The sequence below is a fragment of the Arvicola amphibius genome, chromosome 11, assembly GCF_903992535.2.
Source record: "Arvicola amphibius chromosome 11, mArvAmp1.2, whole genome shotgun sequence".
Classification (NCBI taxonomy): domain Eukaryota; kingdom Metazoa; phylum Chordata; class Mammalia; order Rodentia; family Cricetidae; genus Arvicola; species Arvicola amphibius.
This window is the reverse complement of record NC_052057.2, coordinates 27,633,448-27,652,088: the sequence shown is the minus strand read 5'-3', so window position 1 is coordinate 27,652,088 and position 18,641 is coordinate 27,633,448. Positions and strand designations below refer to the sequence as shown.

Below are 18,641 nucleotides of genomic sequence, written 5' to 3'. Positions count from 1 at the left end.
GTCTGTCTCTCTCTTTGGCTATTATCGTGCAATACAAGAAGGCAGTAACAACTACTTCCATTCCTTCTGTAGGAGCGAAACGAGGTGATGAACATTCAACACCTAGCACTGTGCTAGTTGCTAATATTATTACTATTAACAATATTAACTTGCAGTTTCCCAATTACTGTAAGATGTTGAGATCACTCTTGCAGTTAAAACAGTGGCTAGCAGGCCACACTCATCAGATAATATAGGAATTCTTATACTGTTGAAAAGGTAGAAGTCTTTCAAAGCGAGTATTTTACTGTTTCAGAAACACAAAAGAAGCTGGAGGTAGGTTGATTGTCTTGAGTTTTATGTCTTCCTATTCTGGCAAAACTGGAGTTGCAATTTCTTGATTGTATCACTCCTCAGATACTTAATTTCATAAGCTGCAGTGGTATTTTCCCTTGTCATGTGTTTGATTAATGTGGAAAAATACCTGTGCAAACAACAACATCAATTTTAATGTAATCTTCAGTGTCAAATATTATCACAAAAAAGCAGCGCTGAATTATATACTGGGGCAGCTACTTAACACTGAAGGTCTTTAAATTTTTATTACATTGTATTTACTCAGCGTATGTGCGTGTGTGTGTGTGTGTGTGTGTGTGTGTGTGTGTGTGTGTATGCAAGCATACAGAGGCACACCCATAGAGTTCGGAGGACAATCAGAAATCAGTTCTCTCTGTCTGTTGTGGGTTTTGCGGTGCACACACACAAGTTACCAGGCTAGTGAGCAAGAGCCTTCACCCACTGAGCCATTTCACCTACCCTTAATGCATTTCTTCAAATGTAAATCCCTTGAGGGTTTATTGGAAGAACCATGAATTCACTCCTTACTTATGTGAAGAAATATAGACAGCACATCCCACCATTCATTCATTAATTTCTAAGCCATGAAAATACACCCCCCCCCCCCGAGAACCCTGCTATGTATTCAGAGAGCAGTTTCCATTAAGAATATAAAATTAACATGCTAGGTCACCATCCGTTGTTCACCTGCTGGTTTCCTACTGAATACACAAGGAGATTCTGATTTTTCTAAAGTGCAGACGAGCACAGGCCATTGAAGAAATAGGCAGATGCGCTCCTAACCACATTTTCAATACAGGGGCCTAGCAGAGGAAGGGTTTCTAAGCTTAGGACTGAAGGTCAGCAGACACTCAAAGAAAAGGGGGGAAAGAAAGATGCAGAAGACATAAAAATGAATATGAGGTGTTCAGAGAAAGAAAGGCCGTGCATCAGAGGAAGACCTTTGGTTTTCAGAAGGCATGATGTCTGCAGGAATATCTCATTTGTCAAGAGAATGTTCACTGATGCTCCGAGTCTTATACATGAAAGCAGACTGTCCTGCATGACATTAAAAATGGTAGCCAGTGTTAGAGGAGTCCACACATTATTTAAGACCTTTTACTCAAACAAATATATTTAAGACATCATAATACATCCTTATACTGAGATGAAAATCTAAATTTCTCTATGTTGTGCTTCAAAAAGCCAAACTCTGTATTCCCTCTTCTCTGCAGTGACCACACTGCCCAGTACTGTGGAAATGTTTAGCACTGGATCACAGCACACTTCTCTCCTCCAAAGAAATGAAGGATGGTGTTATTCAACAGGGAGTGGTTTCTCCAAAGGAAACGTGAATAGGAATGGACTTGCTTTATTAAGGAGAAAAATGAGCTCTCTGTGCTTCTCTGGAGAGCATCCCAGACAGAAGCGTGGGAATCTGATAGACACTCAAATTTTGTTGACAGATCCAAGTCTGAACCCAGTTTACTGTTCCTTCTCTTAGTTTCCAGCTTTCTTCTTCACTCTGGTGAGCACAGACCAAATGCATTGGTTCATTTCACGCCAGTGCGCCTTTGTTATCAACCCTCCCTCTATCTCCAGCGTCCATGCCCTTGACACCCAGGGCCCTGTTTCCCAGGTAACTGCCCACACATACCTCAAGACTCATCTCTTTTAAATTTCTCCCATGCCCTTAGTTCACACTTGGCCACTTGTCTCTTCTCCATGTTCTTATTTTAACCCTTACCTGCTCTAAATCTGCTACTCATTTCTACACGTTTAGAAACATGCTTCTTTCTCCCGTTACAGAATTTGCTATGATCAGCTCCCAGTGAATGAATGCATGAGCATATGAATGAATGCATGAGCATATGAATGAATGCATGAGCATATGAATGAATGCATGAGCGTGTGAATGAATGCATGAGTGTATGAATGAATGAGATCTCCTTCAGAGTTTTCAAGCATGGATTCTGGAGTTAGAGCTACCTGTTTCAAACTCTTTCTCAACTCCTACTAGACATGTGAAATTTTGGAAGTAATCTTCTGACTCAATCTCAGTTTTTCAATTATGAAATGGAGATCATAATAACACTATATGAAAAATCAAAATGAAAGTGCAGTGCATCTTCAATACATGCACTTGGAGCCTTGGTTTTCCATATTCATGTGCATGCACACACACAAACACTCATAAATATTTCAGTTAACATGATTTCATTAAACACCACTAGTCCCTAAGTAACCTGGATCACATGTCAATAAACATCAAAAATAGGTTGAAGGCCAGGTGTGGTATAGGCCAGGTATGGTGGTGCACCCTTTACCCACTTTTTCAGTTTTTTTAAATTTTCATTTAGAAAAAAATTACTTTTTATTATTTTATTACTTTAAAAAAATACCAATCCAAATTCCCACTCCCTCCCCTCCTCCCACTCCTCTCCCCTCCAATCCTAAGAGAGGGCAAGGCACCCTGCTCTGTGGAAAGTCCAAGACCTCCCTACTACATCTATGTTGAGCAAGGTATACATCCAAAGAGAATAGGATCCCAAAATGCCAGTACATGCAGTAGACAAATCCCAGTGCCACTGTCAGTGGCCCCCTCAGTCTGCCCCAACTGTCAACCACATTCAGAGGGACTAGTTTGATCCCATGCTCATTCACTCCCAGTCCAGTTGGAGTTGGTGAGCTCCCATTAGCTCAGGCAAACTGTCTCAGTGGGTGAACCCCTCATGGTCTTGACCTCCTTGCTCATATTCTCACTCCTTCCATTCTTCAACTTGACCTTGGGAGCTCAGTCCAGTGTTCTGATGTGGTTCTCTGCCTCTGTTTTCATCTGTTGTTGGGCAAAGGTTCTATAGTGATATTTAAGATACTCATCAATCTGACTACAGGGCAAGGCCAGTTCAGGTACCCTCTCCTCTATTGCTTAGGTTCTTAGCTGGGTTCATCCTTGTAGATTCCTGGAAATTTTTCTAGAGCCAAGTTTCTTAAAATTGCCCCATGTAGAGGGTAGATAAGGATCAGGACTCAAGGGTCAGGGCTGAGCAAGACCTGATCCACATCCTGCAGACAGGGTCATAGGGCTGCCCCCTTCCTGATCCTAGAGTTCCCAGCAAGCTGGGTATTCATCCAGCTAAGTCTTAGCTGTAACTATACACCATATTAGTCTCTTCCCCTAACCTATCAGTTTGGTTGACCCTTCCCAATCACTCCAAATGCCCAATTCCTGTTGCTCTCAGCCTTGAGACAGGCTCAAATCTTTTCAGTCTTCTCTGTCAGTGATGGGGCCAGGAAAAGACCCCAGCGGTCATAGAGACTATCTTGCCCCACTTTGCTGCCCCTCCCTACTTCTGATGTCTTCTCTGTTCCCTTTCCCCTGTGTCCTGCCACCATCCTCCTTAATCAAGGCTACTAGGGCCCCTGAGGAAGCTCTGCCAGGAGGGGCATCCAAGGAGTTGATTGGCTGTCAACTAATTAACATTTGCTGGACCTGGGAGCTTTCTCTGGTTAGGGACCAGAGGAGGCAGCAGGAGTCAGTGAAACAAAGCTGAGCTTTGAGGAAGGCCCTGTTCTGTTCCCCCCAGGCCTGGTAGAACCCCTCCAGGCCTCAGGTCTCACAGAGCAGAGGGCAGGCAGGGTGAGGTGGGTGTGAGGACAGGGGTCATTTTGCCAGCTCTTGGTCTAGAGCGAAAGGGTGGGAGGCATGACTTGAGTTGATGAACCATTGTATACAGCAGCAGTTGTTGATGAGGGAGAAGCAACCATTCTGGTCCTAGGCTCCTAGTTCTCTGGGCTTGGCTATGAGGACATCTCTGACTGGCAGCAGTGTGGCCTCATGGAACCAAAAAGATCTGGCTTAAAAGATCTGGCTCAGCACCTCTCTGGATGCTGAGATGTCCACAAGATTGTTCTGAGGTGCAGTTCTGGGCCCTGACTTGGGCACTGTCTGGAGATGGGGGGCGGGCTTGACTTCTTACAAGAAGGTACCCACACTGGTCTAGTCCTACAGGTCAGTGGCCAATGTGGCATCCTTTACTTCAAAGAAGGGCTCTGGGGATAGGCAGCAAACACTGTTCTCATCTCATGGATGCTGGAGGAAGGATGTGGCCAGGAAGGTCTCACTGAAGTCTCAGCTGTCAACAGTCTACTCTATTGGAGGTCACCAGATAGCAAGGCCATGGACAGTAAGGTCCATGTCTCCATGCGAGGCAAGCTCAGCGAGGGACTGAGCACCAGGGTCTCTGATGAACTCAGCTCTTTAACCAGCGTGCCAGCCTGGAAGATGGCTTCCCAGTCAAAGTTACCTGTGAGGTATTCTAGCTCACCCTGCTTTTCCTGCATCAGCACGACCTTGGCCACCCTCTCTACCAGTGACTGTTGTGCTTATGCCCCAGCCTGCTCTCTCCTGTGTCCCAACCCAACTCCCCTGGTAACCTCCTCAAACTCCCGCAATAGCTGCTAGTCCTCTGTTTTCATAGTCAAAGGCCCACCCCAGGGAATCGTGCTGGAGTCCTGGATGGCCTGGTGGGCAGCCTCTACTTCTTGAAGACTCAGCTAAGCTAAGCAGGCACTCTGCATACTGAGGATCATTGTGACAGAAGACCCTCTTGCCAGGTTCCTCCTTCTCTCAAGGCTCTTGGATGTAGCCCTTGTTCAGAGAAATGTTGTGGCAGATAGGATTCTGCCATATGGATCTGCATGGCAGAAGTAGTAGATGTTCGTGATCCACTTGAAGATGGCTGACAGAGTGATGTGGGTGGCCTTTCCAGCTCGTCTGGCCATGCAGATAGATGAGAGTGACCAACAGTTAGGGCAGCTTGAGCATATGTATGCCTTTAATCCCAGTACCCAGAAAGTAGAGGCAAGTGAATCTCTGTGTGAGGGCCAGCAGGACTACATAGTGACTGACTCCAGGCCAGCCAAGACTACAGAATGAGACCCTGTCTCAAAAAACAAAAGTCTGAGTCACACCTGATACCTATCACACAACTAACAATGTAAACAAGATCTTATCGGCATGGGAGATGGTCATTAACCTCTCCAAGTACAAGCAAACTTGCAATGTTTTGTTGCTTGTCTTGAAATATTTCCAGGAGATTTTAGTGTGAGGTTTCCTAGCCAGGATCACTTGCTCCAGGATGTCTTCAACTCCCTCTTTTCGTTTCTGTCAACTTTCCTTTCAGTGACTCCTTGTATCTCATATTGAATAACTCTCAAGGGACAACAATGTCCGTCTTGCATCTCTCTCCCCATCTCCCCAGTTAGCATTGTGGCTTTGAATTTGAAACTCCTGCATCTATTTAACAATTCCCTCTTTCCGTTTTGCTCCATGTCACACACACCTATCACAGAAAGATACACAGGCAATACACTTGCATGGGTTGCTGTCTAAGAGTGCAGTGACAGATGGACCCTGAAGCAATTGTTATTTGCACAGAGGTTCCTGGACCGTCCTAATCTCATGGTGTGTTCCCATGATGTCAAACAACAATAAAGGGGGCTGGAGAGATGGCTCAGAGGTTAAGAACGCTGACTGCTCTTCCACAGGTGTAGTGAGGAGCTGTTGGACCGCTTCCCACTGCCCAGCTCCTGGCCGCCCAGCTCCTGCACAGCTAGCTTTACACACGAAATAACAACACACAAATTGTATTCTTTTAAATACTGCCTGGCTCATTAGTTTCAGCCTCTTACTCACATCTTGCTTTAACCCATTTCTAATAATCTGTGTAGCACCACGAAGTGGTGTCCTACCGGAAAGATTCTAGCGTACATCCATCTTGGGCTGGAGCTTCATTGCATGTCTCTCCCTGAGGAGAGGCACGGTGGTCTGTCTGACTTAGGTGAGGCGTGGCATCTGACTGAGCCATCTACCTCACTTCCTCCTTCCTGTTCTGTCTACTCCACCCACCTAAGGGGCGGTCTATCAAATGGGCCAGGCAGTTTCTTTATTAGCCAATGAAATCAACTCAAACAGAAGACTCTCCCACATCATTTCCCCTTTTTCTGTTTAAACAATAAAAAGAAGGCTTTAACTTTAACAGAGCAAAATTAGATATATAACAAAACAGTTATCAAGCAAGAATTATAGTTACAATATTTATATCTACTTTATCTTTTATCATAACTAAGGAAAACTATAACTATCTATCCATTCTTCAACTCCATCAAAGACTCCAGAAGGATATAATATTACCTAGGTGAACAAGAAGTAAGCTACTTCCAAAACTCTAGAAATCACAGAGACATCTCGCTGCCTGGACAGTCACCCAAAGTTCCTCTGTACTGTTGGGGCATCCATCTTCGGCCTACAGGCCCATAGTATCCAGAGACATTTCCATGAAGCAGGAAATTTCAAAGGCAGTTCAGTCAGTATCTGCTGTGTCCTTCAGAATGTCTTGCAGACTCTTTCTTGAATCAGGAACCCCAAAGAATCATCTCACCTTTAGGCAAGTTCAGCAGTCCTCTTTCTGTGGGTTCTTTGTGTCCAGTTTATGCCAATAGTCCAGGCAAGAGCAGTTTCTTGCCCAAGTGGCTATCAAACTCCATAAGGATCCTCTTTGATGCCCATCATCTTCTTGAAGTAGACGGTGCTGCCAGGAGCAGACATGTCTCATTGTCATGAAAAGCCCTAAGTTATTAAAACATTTAAAATGCAATATTCTGTAGTCTTTGAAAGATATGAAGAATGCCTATTTAACTTAAATATATCTCTATATATCTAGAAAATCTAACATAACTACAAGTTTTACTATTATTGATGACTATCCATTAATAACCTCTATACATTACATTTTTTAAATGAACTACATAATCACAATACCTTAATCAGTATCAGAAATACATATACATATAACAAAATTGTATCACTAAAGCAAAATCCATATCAATGCAAATTATTCATATCTATATCATATCCCCCTTTAAATGTAAAAGAACATTTATAAACAATATTTGGGAATATGGGCGCAGTTATTTCTCTCCAAACTGCTTCCTGCTGAATGGGGACGCTGTTAATCAGATCTTTCATAATGTAACCTGTGTGCCAGGTTCATCTCAGTCATCAGTTGAGCGAAGTAATTTTTCTGAAGTTGTTCACAGCAACCTTTCAGGAGGGCCGTGGTCTATCATACCATATTGGGATAGATGCAATCCATAGGGTCTCATTTTCTGTAAAAATAAAAGAAGAATCTCTTTTCCAAAGTATCATATCCTTAGATCCAAATTCTGAAGTCAAAGTATTTTCAAATATCTATCTTGGATTAGTTCAGCAGCATTTGTAAACAAATATCTTTTAGCAGCTGTTGCTCCTTCCTCAGCATTCAAACAATTCAAAGAGAGCACAATAGCATACAGTATCAAGATTCTCTGTGTACTTTCCATCATTGGGCAGCTTTATGTTAACCTCTATTTCGTTTATTTTTACTTTTATTTTTTGAGACAGGTTCTCTTTATATCTTTGTCCTGGAATAACTCTTTAGACCAGGCTGTCCTTGAACTCACAGAGATCCACTGTCTTTGCTTCCCAAGTGCTGGGATTAAAGGTGTGTGCTACCACATCGTGAACTCACGGAGATCTGCCTGTCTCTGCCTCCCAGGCATTCGGATTAAAGGCGTGTGTTACCACACCTTGAAGTCACAGAGGTCAATCCACTTCTGCCCCTTGAAATCACAGAGATCAATCTACCTTTGCCTCTCAAGTGTTGGGATTAAAGGTGTGTACTACCACACCCAACTGCTTCCTTTTTTTTTTCTTAAGAACTTTTAGCCTGCATATATTTCCAACACATTGTAAATCATTTTGACGTTTTCTTCGACTTTGAATCTTTCTTTTACTGTATATCTCTCTTTTTCTGACTATATGAGTCTTTAATTTACCAAACAATATCAGTAGGACTAAAGCTGTGACTTTGGCGGCTGGATCCAGCCCATTCCTTAGCTTTCCAGCCTAATGGCAAAGGTACTTGCTAGAGCCATTCTTATTACCACAACTCTGTGGCGTTTCAAGGTCCCTGCCAGCAAGCAAGCTGCAGCATTCTTCTCAAAGACCACATTCAAATGCTCTGTACGTAGTAGGACCGCCTGCCTGAAACAGTCAGAGTTTGCCCTGGCAGTACAGACCAGAGCGCCAGCATTTTAAAACAGCACAACTTTTTCCTGCTACAGCTGAAAACAAACAAGCATGCAGTCAGCTTTTATCAACGCCATTGAAGTGTTTCGTAGCAGAACCTCTTAAAAGAGCTGCAATGTTTTGCAGCTGAAGCTGAGTCAGGAAGCCTCTCTTAGATGAGAGTGCTTGCTTGCCAGACCCGAAAAATAGAGCTTTACTCTATTCTTTCCCAAGCTTTCTCAAGCTTTCTGTGGATTCAGTTATCCACGTTGGGTGCCATTCTGTAGTGAGGAGCTGTTGGACCGCTTCCCACTGCCCAGCTCCTGGCCGCCCAGCTCCTGCACAGCTAGCTTTACACGCGAAATAACAACACACAAATTGTATTCTTTTAAATACTGCCTGGCTCATTAGTTTCAGCCTCTTACTCACATCTTGCTTTAACCCATTTCTAATAATCTGTGTAGCACCACGAAGTGGTGTCCTACCGGAAAGATTCAGCATGTCTGAATGGCTGGCTCCATTGCATCTCGCATCTCTCTCTGAGGAGAGGCACGGTGGTCTGTCTGACTTAGGTGAGGCGTGGCATCTGACTGAGCCATCTACCTCACTTCCTCCTTCCTGTTCTGTCTACTCCACCCACCTAAGGGGCGGTCTATCAAATGGGCCAGGCAGTTTCTTTATTAGCCAATGAAATCAACTCAAACAGAAGACTCTCCCACATCACACAGGTCCTGAGTTCTATTCCCAGCAACCACATGGTGGCTCACAGCCATCTGTAGTGAGATCTGGTGCCCTCTTCTGGTATGCGGGCATACATGGAGGAAGAACACTGTATTGTATACATAATAAATAAAATCTTAAAAAACAGCAATAAAGGGAGAAGTTGGTCAGTCCAGCTTCATCCAGAGAAGCATCTTGCACTGCCCTCCCTTTCTTTCTCATTTTTCCCTCATCCCTCTCACTTCAGCAATATTCTCTTTCCCACCTCCTCTCCTCATTTTATATTTATTCATCTTCCACACAATCCCAGTTACGGAATCTCAACTTGACCAAGGTCACTGGGACTATCTTCTCTGATAACCATTCACCCTGTAGTGATGGTAAGAGGTCTATAGTGATCCTGTAGATTCTGAGGGCCCCCGCTCTTCTATGATCTCCAGTTCTTGAAAGTAGAATATCTACAAGAAAAATCTCCCTGCTGGCAACATTAATATCTTTTTATAATGTAACTGGAGATGCAGTATTTTCATGTCTTCCTCTTAATTATGAGAACAGGGAAGAAAACAGATGTTAAACTATCATAATTTTCAGATAGTGACAATGAATATTCTAGGAAATACCAAAAATTAAGAATTGGGATTTTATGAAAAAATACTTATTTTCCAGACGCTTTCTCACACCCATGACTGTCCAGTAAGTTATGATTAAAGACCGTGGGACAGAGATAATCTGGGCTAGTGTCCCATAGCAGGTTTCTGGGGTGATTCTTTGGAAGCAGATCCTTAGTCCCCATTTTTGAATCAACCACAGCAGAAGCAAGTGTGGGGATGCACAGAGGCAACTTGACATTAAAATTGTGTTTTTAACAAGTTATCTGGATGTTGCTAATGAGGTCTGACATTGGGGGACCCCAACTGACCGTTCTTCTTCCAGTTCTGAGAAGGAATACTTTACAGTGTGGCTACTTCATGTCTTTGTCGATGCTCTTCCTTTCTGCCAAGACTCAGATGAGGCTTTTACCTCTGACCAGTTCTTGAGAGGATACACTCTCAGTACTCCCATAGTCTGCACTGAAGAAAAAATAAAAGGTTTAGTTCGAGGTTAAATGTTGTTAGCCCCTGAGAACGTGGCACTATTCTTTAAGAGAACATAAATATTCTGAATGTAAGGAAATAAAGTATCCTGAATATATGAATGTCTTTCTTATAACTAAAACAATAGTGGCATGGCCAAATAAAAGCAAAAGTTGACTTTTGTTACATCTAACGATAGTATAGTGAACAGCCCAGCCAATACCAAAGGAGAGGCAATGATTCCTGTTTAGGCCAATCTCCCTGCCATAGCCTGACTCTACATATCTCAAGGGCAGGCTTCTCTGTCTTCAGAAACAATTCAGGAGGATTATTTGCCCCCAGCCTCTAAGCATACCCTGCAGGTGAGCATTTCAAAGCACATCTTCAAATCTATCTTATCTTTTCCAAACTCACCCTAGTGACATTTTTACAAATCCACAAATCTTCTGATCTTCCACGAAAACAGGGCAAGACAAGAAATTATTAATATTCAAGAAGCTGATATTCAAGCAACATGGTGCTGTTCAGTAATAGGAAAGAAAGAACTCCTATAGAAAATGTAAAAATCAAATTCTCTTTAAATGTTGCTTTCTGCTATTTTTTCCCTGAATCTTTCCCCAAAACATGTTGTGGGAAACTGAATTCACGCTGAAAAGTGTTGTGTAGCAATGCCCCAATGTTGGTTCAAGGCCACAAGTACTCTTCATCATAAATGTATTAATGTTGATTATGACAATGTTTGAGAATGTGATTAATTTCTGAATCTTTTTGTCATCCATTTTCTCTTTTACCATGGGGCAATGCTTTCAGGAGGCCTCTACCAGATGTTAGTTCCTTAATCCTTGGTGTTCCTAACCTCCACAATTTAAACTACAATCAATCTAAATTACAGAATGCAATGTTTCTCTTAAAGCAATTGTTGCATAGCAATTTCTTCTGAATTGAAATATTCCTTCCAGGAAAGTGGAGGGGGAGCAGTCATGAGAGTTGGAAACTAAACAAATGTCACATTTCCGGGAAAGCTGAAATCTAAAAGATTCGCAGGGCCCTTCTCCAAAGTTATAGAACAACAAATAACTATAGAACCAATTTACGCTGCCTAGAGGAGACTCTTGGACCTGATCGGCTGCTCAAAGTCATGCAGAGAGCTCAGGGTCTTGCAGTTTTTGAGTCATTATCTATGTTGGGATGGGCTTTATGATGACAGAGCTTCTTGGAGTCCTTCCCTGCCTCCTGTAAGTAGCCCTCCTATCCACACTTTTGCTAGTAATCCCAGTAAGCTCTTAGGTTCACATCGCTATAATTATGTTGGTCTATGGTGGCTTCCATGTCTGGCATGGGTACCCACGTGTGTCATGTCTTCCAGGTAGAGGTTCATATGACAGTAAAGTATTAGGTTATTATTGAGTAGCTTATTAAGTAACAGATGAAGGCACATTCAAGTGTGAATGACAGGACAATCTACCCAAGCCTTTGCCAGACCTCTGATTTCATATTCCTGATGGTAGGGGTTAAAAACACAATCAGAATGTAAACTAAGGTTCCTGGCTATGCCATCTCCAACTACTCACGATTGTACTATATAAGTCAATAAAATGGGAAGGACTCTGAAATAGTAACGTAAGTGGTACTGTGAATGCTAGTTAGACCTGAGAGAGTTACAGAAACTAGTATGGTGAATGCTCTTTAAGCCATGAGTCTTTTACATGTAAAGGAATGTCCAGATACTGCCTAACATACCTCCAGTCACCTGAGCAAATAACACATACGTAAATTAAAAAACAAATCAAGAAGATGCCGCAACCAAGTGCAACTAATATGTTGCAAACATATATGGAAGTCCACTCTGTATCTAATGTAACATCTAAGTCCCATGTTCAATAAGATAGGTCACATGCTTTTGATTAATCTGTCATCCCCATGTTGTTATAACAACAAACACCCTCTATTTGAGAACGATAAACAAGCTTTCTAGGCATAATTGGAGCTATGTCATTGGCACATGATACTTTAAAATGGTATGAAGCTACCTTTAAAAACCCAAGCATCATTAAATGCAGCTTCCAACTGTAATTGGAGGGGCTAACACAAATTAGGCCTCTCATTGGTGTTTTAAATGTAGAGAAAGAACACTTCCATATGTAGTAGGGTTATTTACAAACCAGGATTAAACAGCATAGAAAACCGAATATTGTATTATGGCTCAATGTCAACCAAGTCAGGCAGATCACAGCACAAGCCATGATGCTGTCCAACCATTTATGTGTGACCATTCCAGGATCTCTGCATCCTCCTAAAGCTTGTGAATCAAGGATGAGTTTCCCTCTAGGACCACATCATTGACAATAGCTTTTCAGCAGAGACAGTAGCTAAGACACTGTTAAGGGAGGATTCTTTGCTCTCTCCTCCCCTAGCTGTAAGAGTCAAGACATTCTGTAAAGGTTAGGAATAGCTCATTTGGTGTTTAACTTCCCAGAACACCTCCAAAGGGCTGTCACACTGTTTTGTAATCTCAGGAAATATCCAGATCGCTCTCTCTCTCTCTCTCTCTCTCTCTCTCTCTCTCTCTCTCTCTCTCACACACACACACACACACACACACACACAACTTTGGGTTGGATGATATACCCATTACTCAGACCTATATATGAACAAATCCTAGAGATTCGCAATGTCAAGATTATCAGTCTTAATTCACCAATAGGAAGTCATGACCAGAAGCAACAAGTTGCTCACCACTCCATGGAGGCACAGATGTCCTCCATTTCTCAGGGATTTTCTTACTTACCATGTACTGTCTTATATCAATTCCTTCCCCACTTCCCCATCACACTTTCAAAATATATGACCATAATAAGAATGCCATCTAGGCTGGTTAAGGCATTTGTTCATTAAAAAGCCAACTCAGAGCTAAATGAAGAGCCCAAGATCATTAGAGGTGACAGAGCATGGAATGTCTGAAATGAGTGCCTCCCACAAGGCCTCAAATATCACCTTGGCCATTTATGAGTCTCTTGGTGTCTATTTTATACACCTTTATTTAAAACAGCTTTGAGAGAAGGTCATTCGGGTATTTGGATGTGGGTTAACATCTAAAATGAACCATGGTTTATTATTCTTCTTATTGTCCATTTACTAAGGATGGTATAGTAGATGGTTGAAGTCTATGGCCTCATTTGATGAAGTGCAAAAACAGCACTTTTTTGCCAGTCATATTAGAATGGATATCTTGATATTTAAGGCCCTAACCCTGTAGGAAAGGAGTGCTGATTTTGTGCATATCAATACACCTGCCACCACATCTTTCTAACTCTGGAGCATAATATTCTAACTCAGGCAGAGGAGAGCAGCCGGCGAAAGGATATTAGTGTCTGCAGCAATGTTCTCTTTAAATGAATTGGAATCTTTAAGACAATCTTATCAGGCTTGCTTTAATGTAAGTGGCAGCTTTATGTCGAAGCACAAGAGCAGGTGGTGAAGGGTATCACGCCCGCACCATAAACCTGCAGGAATTTTACAAGCCAAGGCAGAACGTCGAGATAATGAGAACAGATTCACTTGTCAGGGGGCTGCGATGCCAAAACCTGAGTTTTCCGTGATTTTCAAAGAGAAGCCTCCGCAATGTTTTCAGTTAATATAACACTCAACAGCCTTTGATGATGCACAGGAAGGTACAGAAATTAACATGAAAATGGACACCTCTACCTCTGCTGGTCATGAATGCCTGTGGGTAATCTGAGATTCACTTTCTATGCTGATTTTTTTTAACATCCATATTTCTAAACAATCTCAAGTTTGCTTCCCCTCATAGTGGCACTAATTGGAGGGACAGACTAAGACTAAAAAGGAATTGGCGCAAGATTCTGAGTGATGCTTTGTCTTTGTTCAGTTTGCTTTGTTTTTGTTTTGTTTGGATTTTGTTCAGGTAGGGACGCGAGTCATCTGGAATGGCTCTGACATACGCAGGGGAAGATGACTGTAAACTTCTGACTGTTACCTCCTGCTTCTTCCTCTCAAGTGCTGGGATCCCAGGCACACACTTCACCACACCCTGCTCTTTTGAGAAGAATCTTTATAAATTTCCCCAAAGGAGAATTCAGGAAATGTAGTTACCAAAGGTCAAAGGACCAAGCCCCATCATTCAAAACATCTCTGAAATGACCTAAGAAGACTTAAATGGTGACAGCTCAGAATAATTGATAGTGGGACAACACCCAGAGTACAGTTTAAAATGGTTGACGTTTAATGAATTACTAACCCAGAGAAAGGATGGCTTAGAGATACAAATGTGTCCACATGTTGCAGAAGTCCTCCGGGAAGTCAATAATGAAAGAATTGTGAAGGTTGGTTGTGGCTGGCTGATTTCTTCCCACGATGCCCTCTAGGTGATGGACCAGAATCAGGCCATAGGATGGGAAAAATACCTTTGCGCTGGAACCATGGCGAACGTTTCTAACCAAAGAAAGTATTTAGGATTCTGAAAGGTCTGTGGAAAGCAGGAAACACTCAAGTCAGGACTGTACCTAGAGAAAGAGAAGGCTCAGTGACCATGATAAACCCGGTCATCGGAAATGATGGAAAATAATCTGTTCAGGACATGGTTAGAATAAAAAGATTAATCTAGGACGTTCTGTCTGGGCTTACAAAGTCAAGAAATAATTATTTGTAAGATCACAGTGTATATACAATGGTAGAGGAGGCCCAATGGTGAACACCATTTATATTTCAGTTTGATAAGCAAACTAGGCACAATGTTACTTAAGAACATAGAGGGTTTTTAAGCACTGGATCCTATGTGTTCCCCCAAGACCAGTACCCCCAGCTGCTCCAAATGGTGCAGAAGATGAAATTAGTCAATTCCCTGGAAAGTCTGTAGCATTCAGCTTCAGGGCTTTGTTAATTCCCCTTCTCCTGGGTTCCCAGGGAAGCCTGGGAACAGAGCAAGGAGGAAGAGAGAAAGGAGGCATTAATGAGCTTTCTAACGTATTGCTACCCCTACGTCTTCCAAGGGAATTGGTTAATTTCACTTTGTACCTCCATTCAGATCTGCTCAGTTTGAAGAAAAGCACCAATTAAGTAGTTGGAGAAGGGAGACAAAGGCAGTGGGTGGGAAGGGAAGGATGGATAGAATTAAATCAGTAATCACAGTCTGGGTATTCCCCCACAATCTCGAGCACAAGTATTTCTTTTTTTGAAAAATCTAGCTAGAACAGAGGTTTTACGTTTTGTTACCTGTATTCTGCCTTAGGCTATGGGTAGAACTCCTGGCTTTTCTTTTCTGTGTAGCTGACTGGCAGGGTTGACAGTTGTCTGATCCATACAATAGTCACCCATGCTCCTCACAGCCCCACCGCTTCCAACAAGGGTTTTAAGGTTGAAAATCAGAAATATGTACCTGGAGGGAAGTACTACTTTAAGTGGCACAATAATCGGAAGATGCGACTAGGAAAGTTAAAAGGCGGATTGAAGGGAAGGCTCTACGAGAAAAGTAAGTGCACATAAGGTACCCCAAGGACAAAGGCCAGTATACTGTTAAAGATGACAGGAAAGAGCATTGGCACACAACATCCACTTGTGTCACTAGATTGTAGTGTCACAAATCCTCATTATGACCCCAACTGAGGAAACCTCACTGAAACAATGCATACGTTCTCTGTGAAGTATTCGGTTCTCAAAATTACCGAGAATCTCTCTTCTTGGTGCTCTTTGATAGAACTTAGACGATTACTTCTTATAATCGTTTTTCACAAGTTTGGCTCCAGTCAGCAATATTATAAAAACCCTGAGTGGTTACAGAGTATTGTTGATAGATTTCACAATAAAGTTTAAAAAGTACCACTTTGGTTCAGAACCGCAAACAAAATCTAAGTATGTGGCTGTCCAGGAGGATTCTTCATGTTGCCTTAGGAAGAGTGCTAGGCTGAGAAAGAAACTAGGACAAAACGGCGACTTTCTTTGAGAAAAATGAGTGTATAAATTCTACTGTGCAAAAGTATTGGGTTAAAGGATAAAACTTTGTTTTGTAAACAAAGTGATTGGCACAACACACATCTACTGTCAATCAAATGATGACATCATAATTAAAGCTAGAAACAGTGAGAAGCAGTGTAAGAAGTCAGATCCTCAATGGCTCTTCATGTCAGCTTTATGTCAATACAACCTGTACACAGTTTCATAAAACTAGAGATTTGGGAGTCTCATCTCAAATATATTTAGCCAGAATCCCTGTGAGTGGTGGCCAGAAAATTACTTCTGATTCTCCAGGCAACTTTTAATTAATATTTTAGATGATTTCTATCAGTTGTCAATATATTACAGTGGAATGCAGAACCTTGAACCCTGGGTGTCTTGTGTCCCCATATGAGATCATATTTTTACCACTTTATTTCTATGGTCAACCAGTCTCAAACATAGGGATATGCTTTATTATTATTGTTATCATCATCATCATTATTTGATGTTCTAACGTTGTATCCTTAATAAATTCCACCATTTTCTCCAGAACTCTAGATTCTTTCTGGAAGATAACATGGGAACACATAGTTCATCTACTTTTTATAGACTACTATGTTGTGTGTAAACATAGGCCTGAATAAGGTATCCAGATGTACAAACTTCCATATAAGTACATAAAAAGAATGGTTAACCCAGACATAAGTGTGAGCTTTAAGCAAGAAAGAGTAGCAAGCAACAGCTTTGCCTTTCTGTCCCAAAGAACTGGAAATAGGTTGTATAAGACAAGATTCCCAAAGACACAGGCAGCTAAGGGCTGTGATCCCTGCAAGGTAAGGGATGAGATCATGCCTGTCAAGCTGCATCTCACTCCCCAAGGAGCTCTGGGGTCATTGCGGAGGGAGGAGACCCTGACAGCTAAAGAGGGGTCAAGCCCTCAGAGGATCTTCTCTGGCTACAGTGGAATTAACTTAGAAATCAACAACAGTTGAGGCCCCTGAAAAAGTCCCCAAATATTTAGAAGGAAATAATCCTTTCTAAAATAAACCATAAGTCCGTGAAGAAGCTCAGAATGAAACAAAGCATTTTGAACCTGCCTTGGCTTAGGTCCTAAGCGTCTCCACCAAAGTTCATGTGCTGAATTGAAGATCAGGTTCCCAATTCAGCCGTGTTGAGCAGTAGGACCTCGGTGGGTGGGGACATCATGAGGGCTGTGATCTCAGAGGGGATTAGTACTTCTACAAACTCAGATCATAATGGTTTGGGAGAAATAATTTTTATAAAAGTGGTCTTTTTTCTTTCTCTTCAGCCCCTTCCCTTTCTCTTCCTAGCCACTATGAGGCTGAGCAGTGTGGCTCCACCACACACTTCCACCATGCTGTGCTGCTCCACCACAGCTTCAGGGGACAAGGCCAGGGGTTGTGGACTGCATTCTCTGAAATCCTGAAATAAAGGTAATTGTTCCTTCTACATAGGTTTGGTTGTGACTGTCTTTAACGGCCAAGCATCTTTCCTTTTTTAAAGACAGTCTTCTCAGTGATGGAAAGATGAGGAACTAGGGGATGATGCTCTGCATAGCCCCAAGATGCGGTGCTCAGCGCCACAGCTCCTCAGGCTAATGATCAACTTTCAATCATCCCAGGCCATGAATGGACTACCTCGTTGCTGTGTCCCTCCTCCTCTGAACAGCTAGTGCATCTGAGGGTCTAAGGAAAACACCTCCTTTTCTCTCAATACTCATTTCTAAAGACCCATGAAGATGGCTCCATACCTCTTCTAAACACAGATTCAATTGACATCTGTTTTATCGGGACCCTCAGCTAAAATGTAGCTGAAATAATCACGTGTCAGCCTGTCAATCATCCACCTTTACCTCAGTTTGGAGATTAGTCCAGGAGTAATGCTTTGAGAGCAAACAACATATCAACCACATCTTTAACCAGAAAAGCATCTCAAGAGATTGAAGTATCCAGTGTCAAAAGAAATCCATGTCCTCTTTGCTGCCTTGTCAGTATAAACAAGCTGGATGATCTCTAATACAAAAACCATATGGTATTGTTGAACCATAAATATGTCATATACTTATCAATGAATCCAAACGTTTTTAAATGGCCAAAGTCATAAAGTTATACAGAAGACTGTAATTAGCCTGTGACCCAAGTACAATTTTTGTTAATAAATAAGAAAATCGATTAATTTGTAAATCAGTTTAATTTAATCTTTTGCCTAATTGACTCATATGTGAAATTCAGATGAGAATAAAAGAGCCAAAAAACAGTCAGAAAAGAGAAAGATAAGATGAAATAATCTTAAAGAATAGAAATAATTTAAATATTTATATATGTTTTAAGAAATATTGGGTACATCTAAAATTTTTAAAGATGAAGAGGAGAAGGTTATTTCATTAAGCATGATTCATGCAAAAAAATCTACATATTGCTGCACCTATATTTTGTAGGGAATTGATTAGC

At 41.9% G+C, this 18,641-nt stretch overlaps 1 pseudogene; it reads right to left on the bottom strand.

Annotated features, from left to right (window-relative positions):
* Nucleotides 1-4,321: 4,321 nt before the first annotated feature.
* On the bottom strand, nt 4,322-12,983 carry LOC119825998 (annotated as a pseudogene).
* Nucleotides 12,984-18,641: the final 5,658 nt, after the last annotated feature.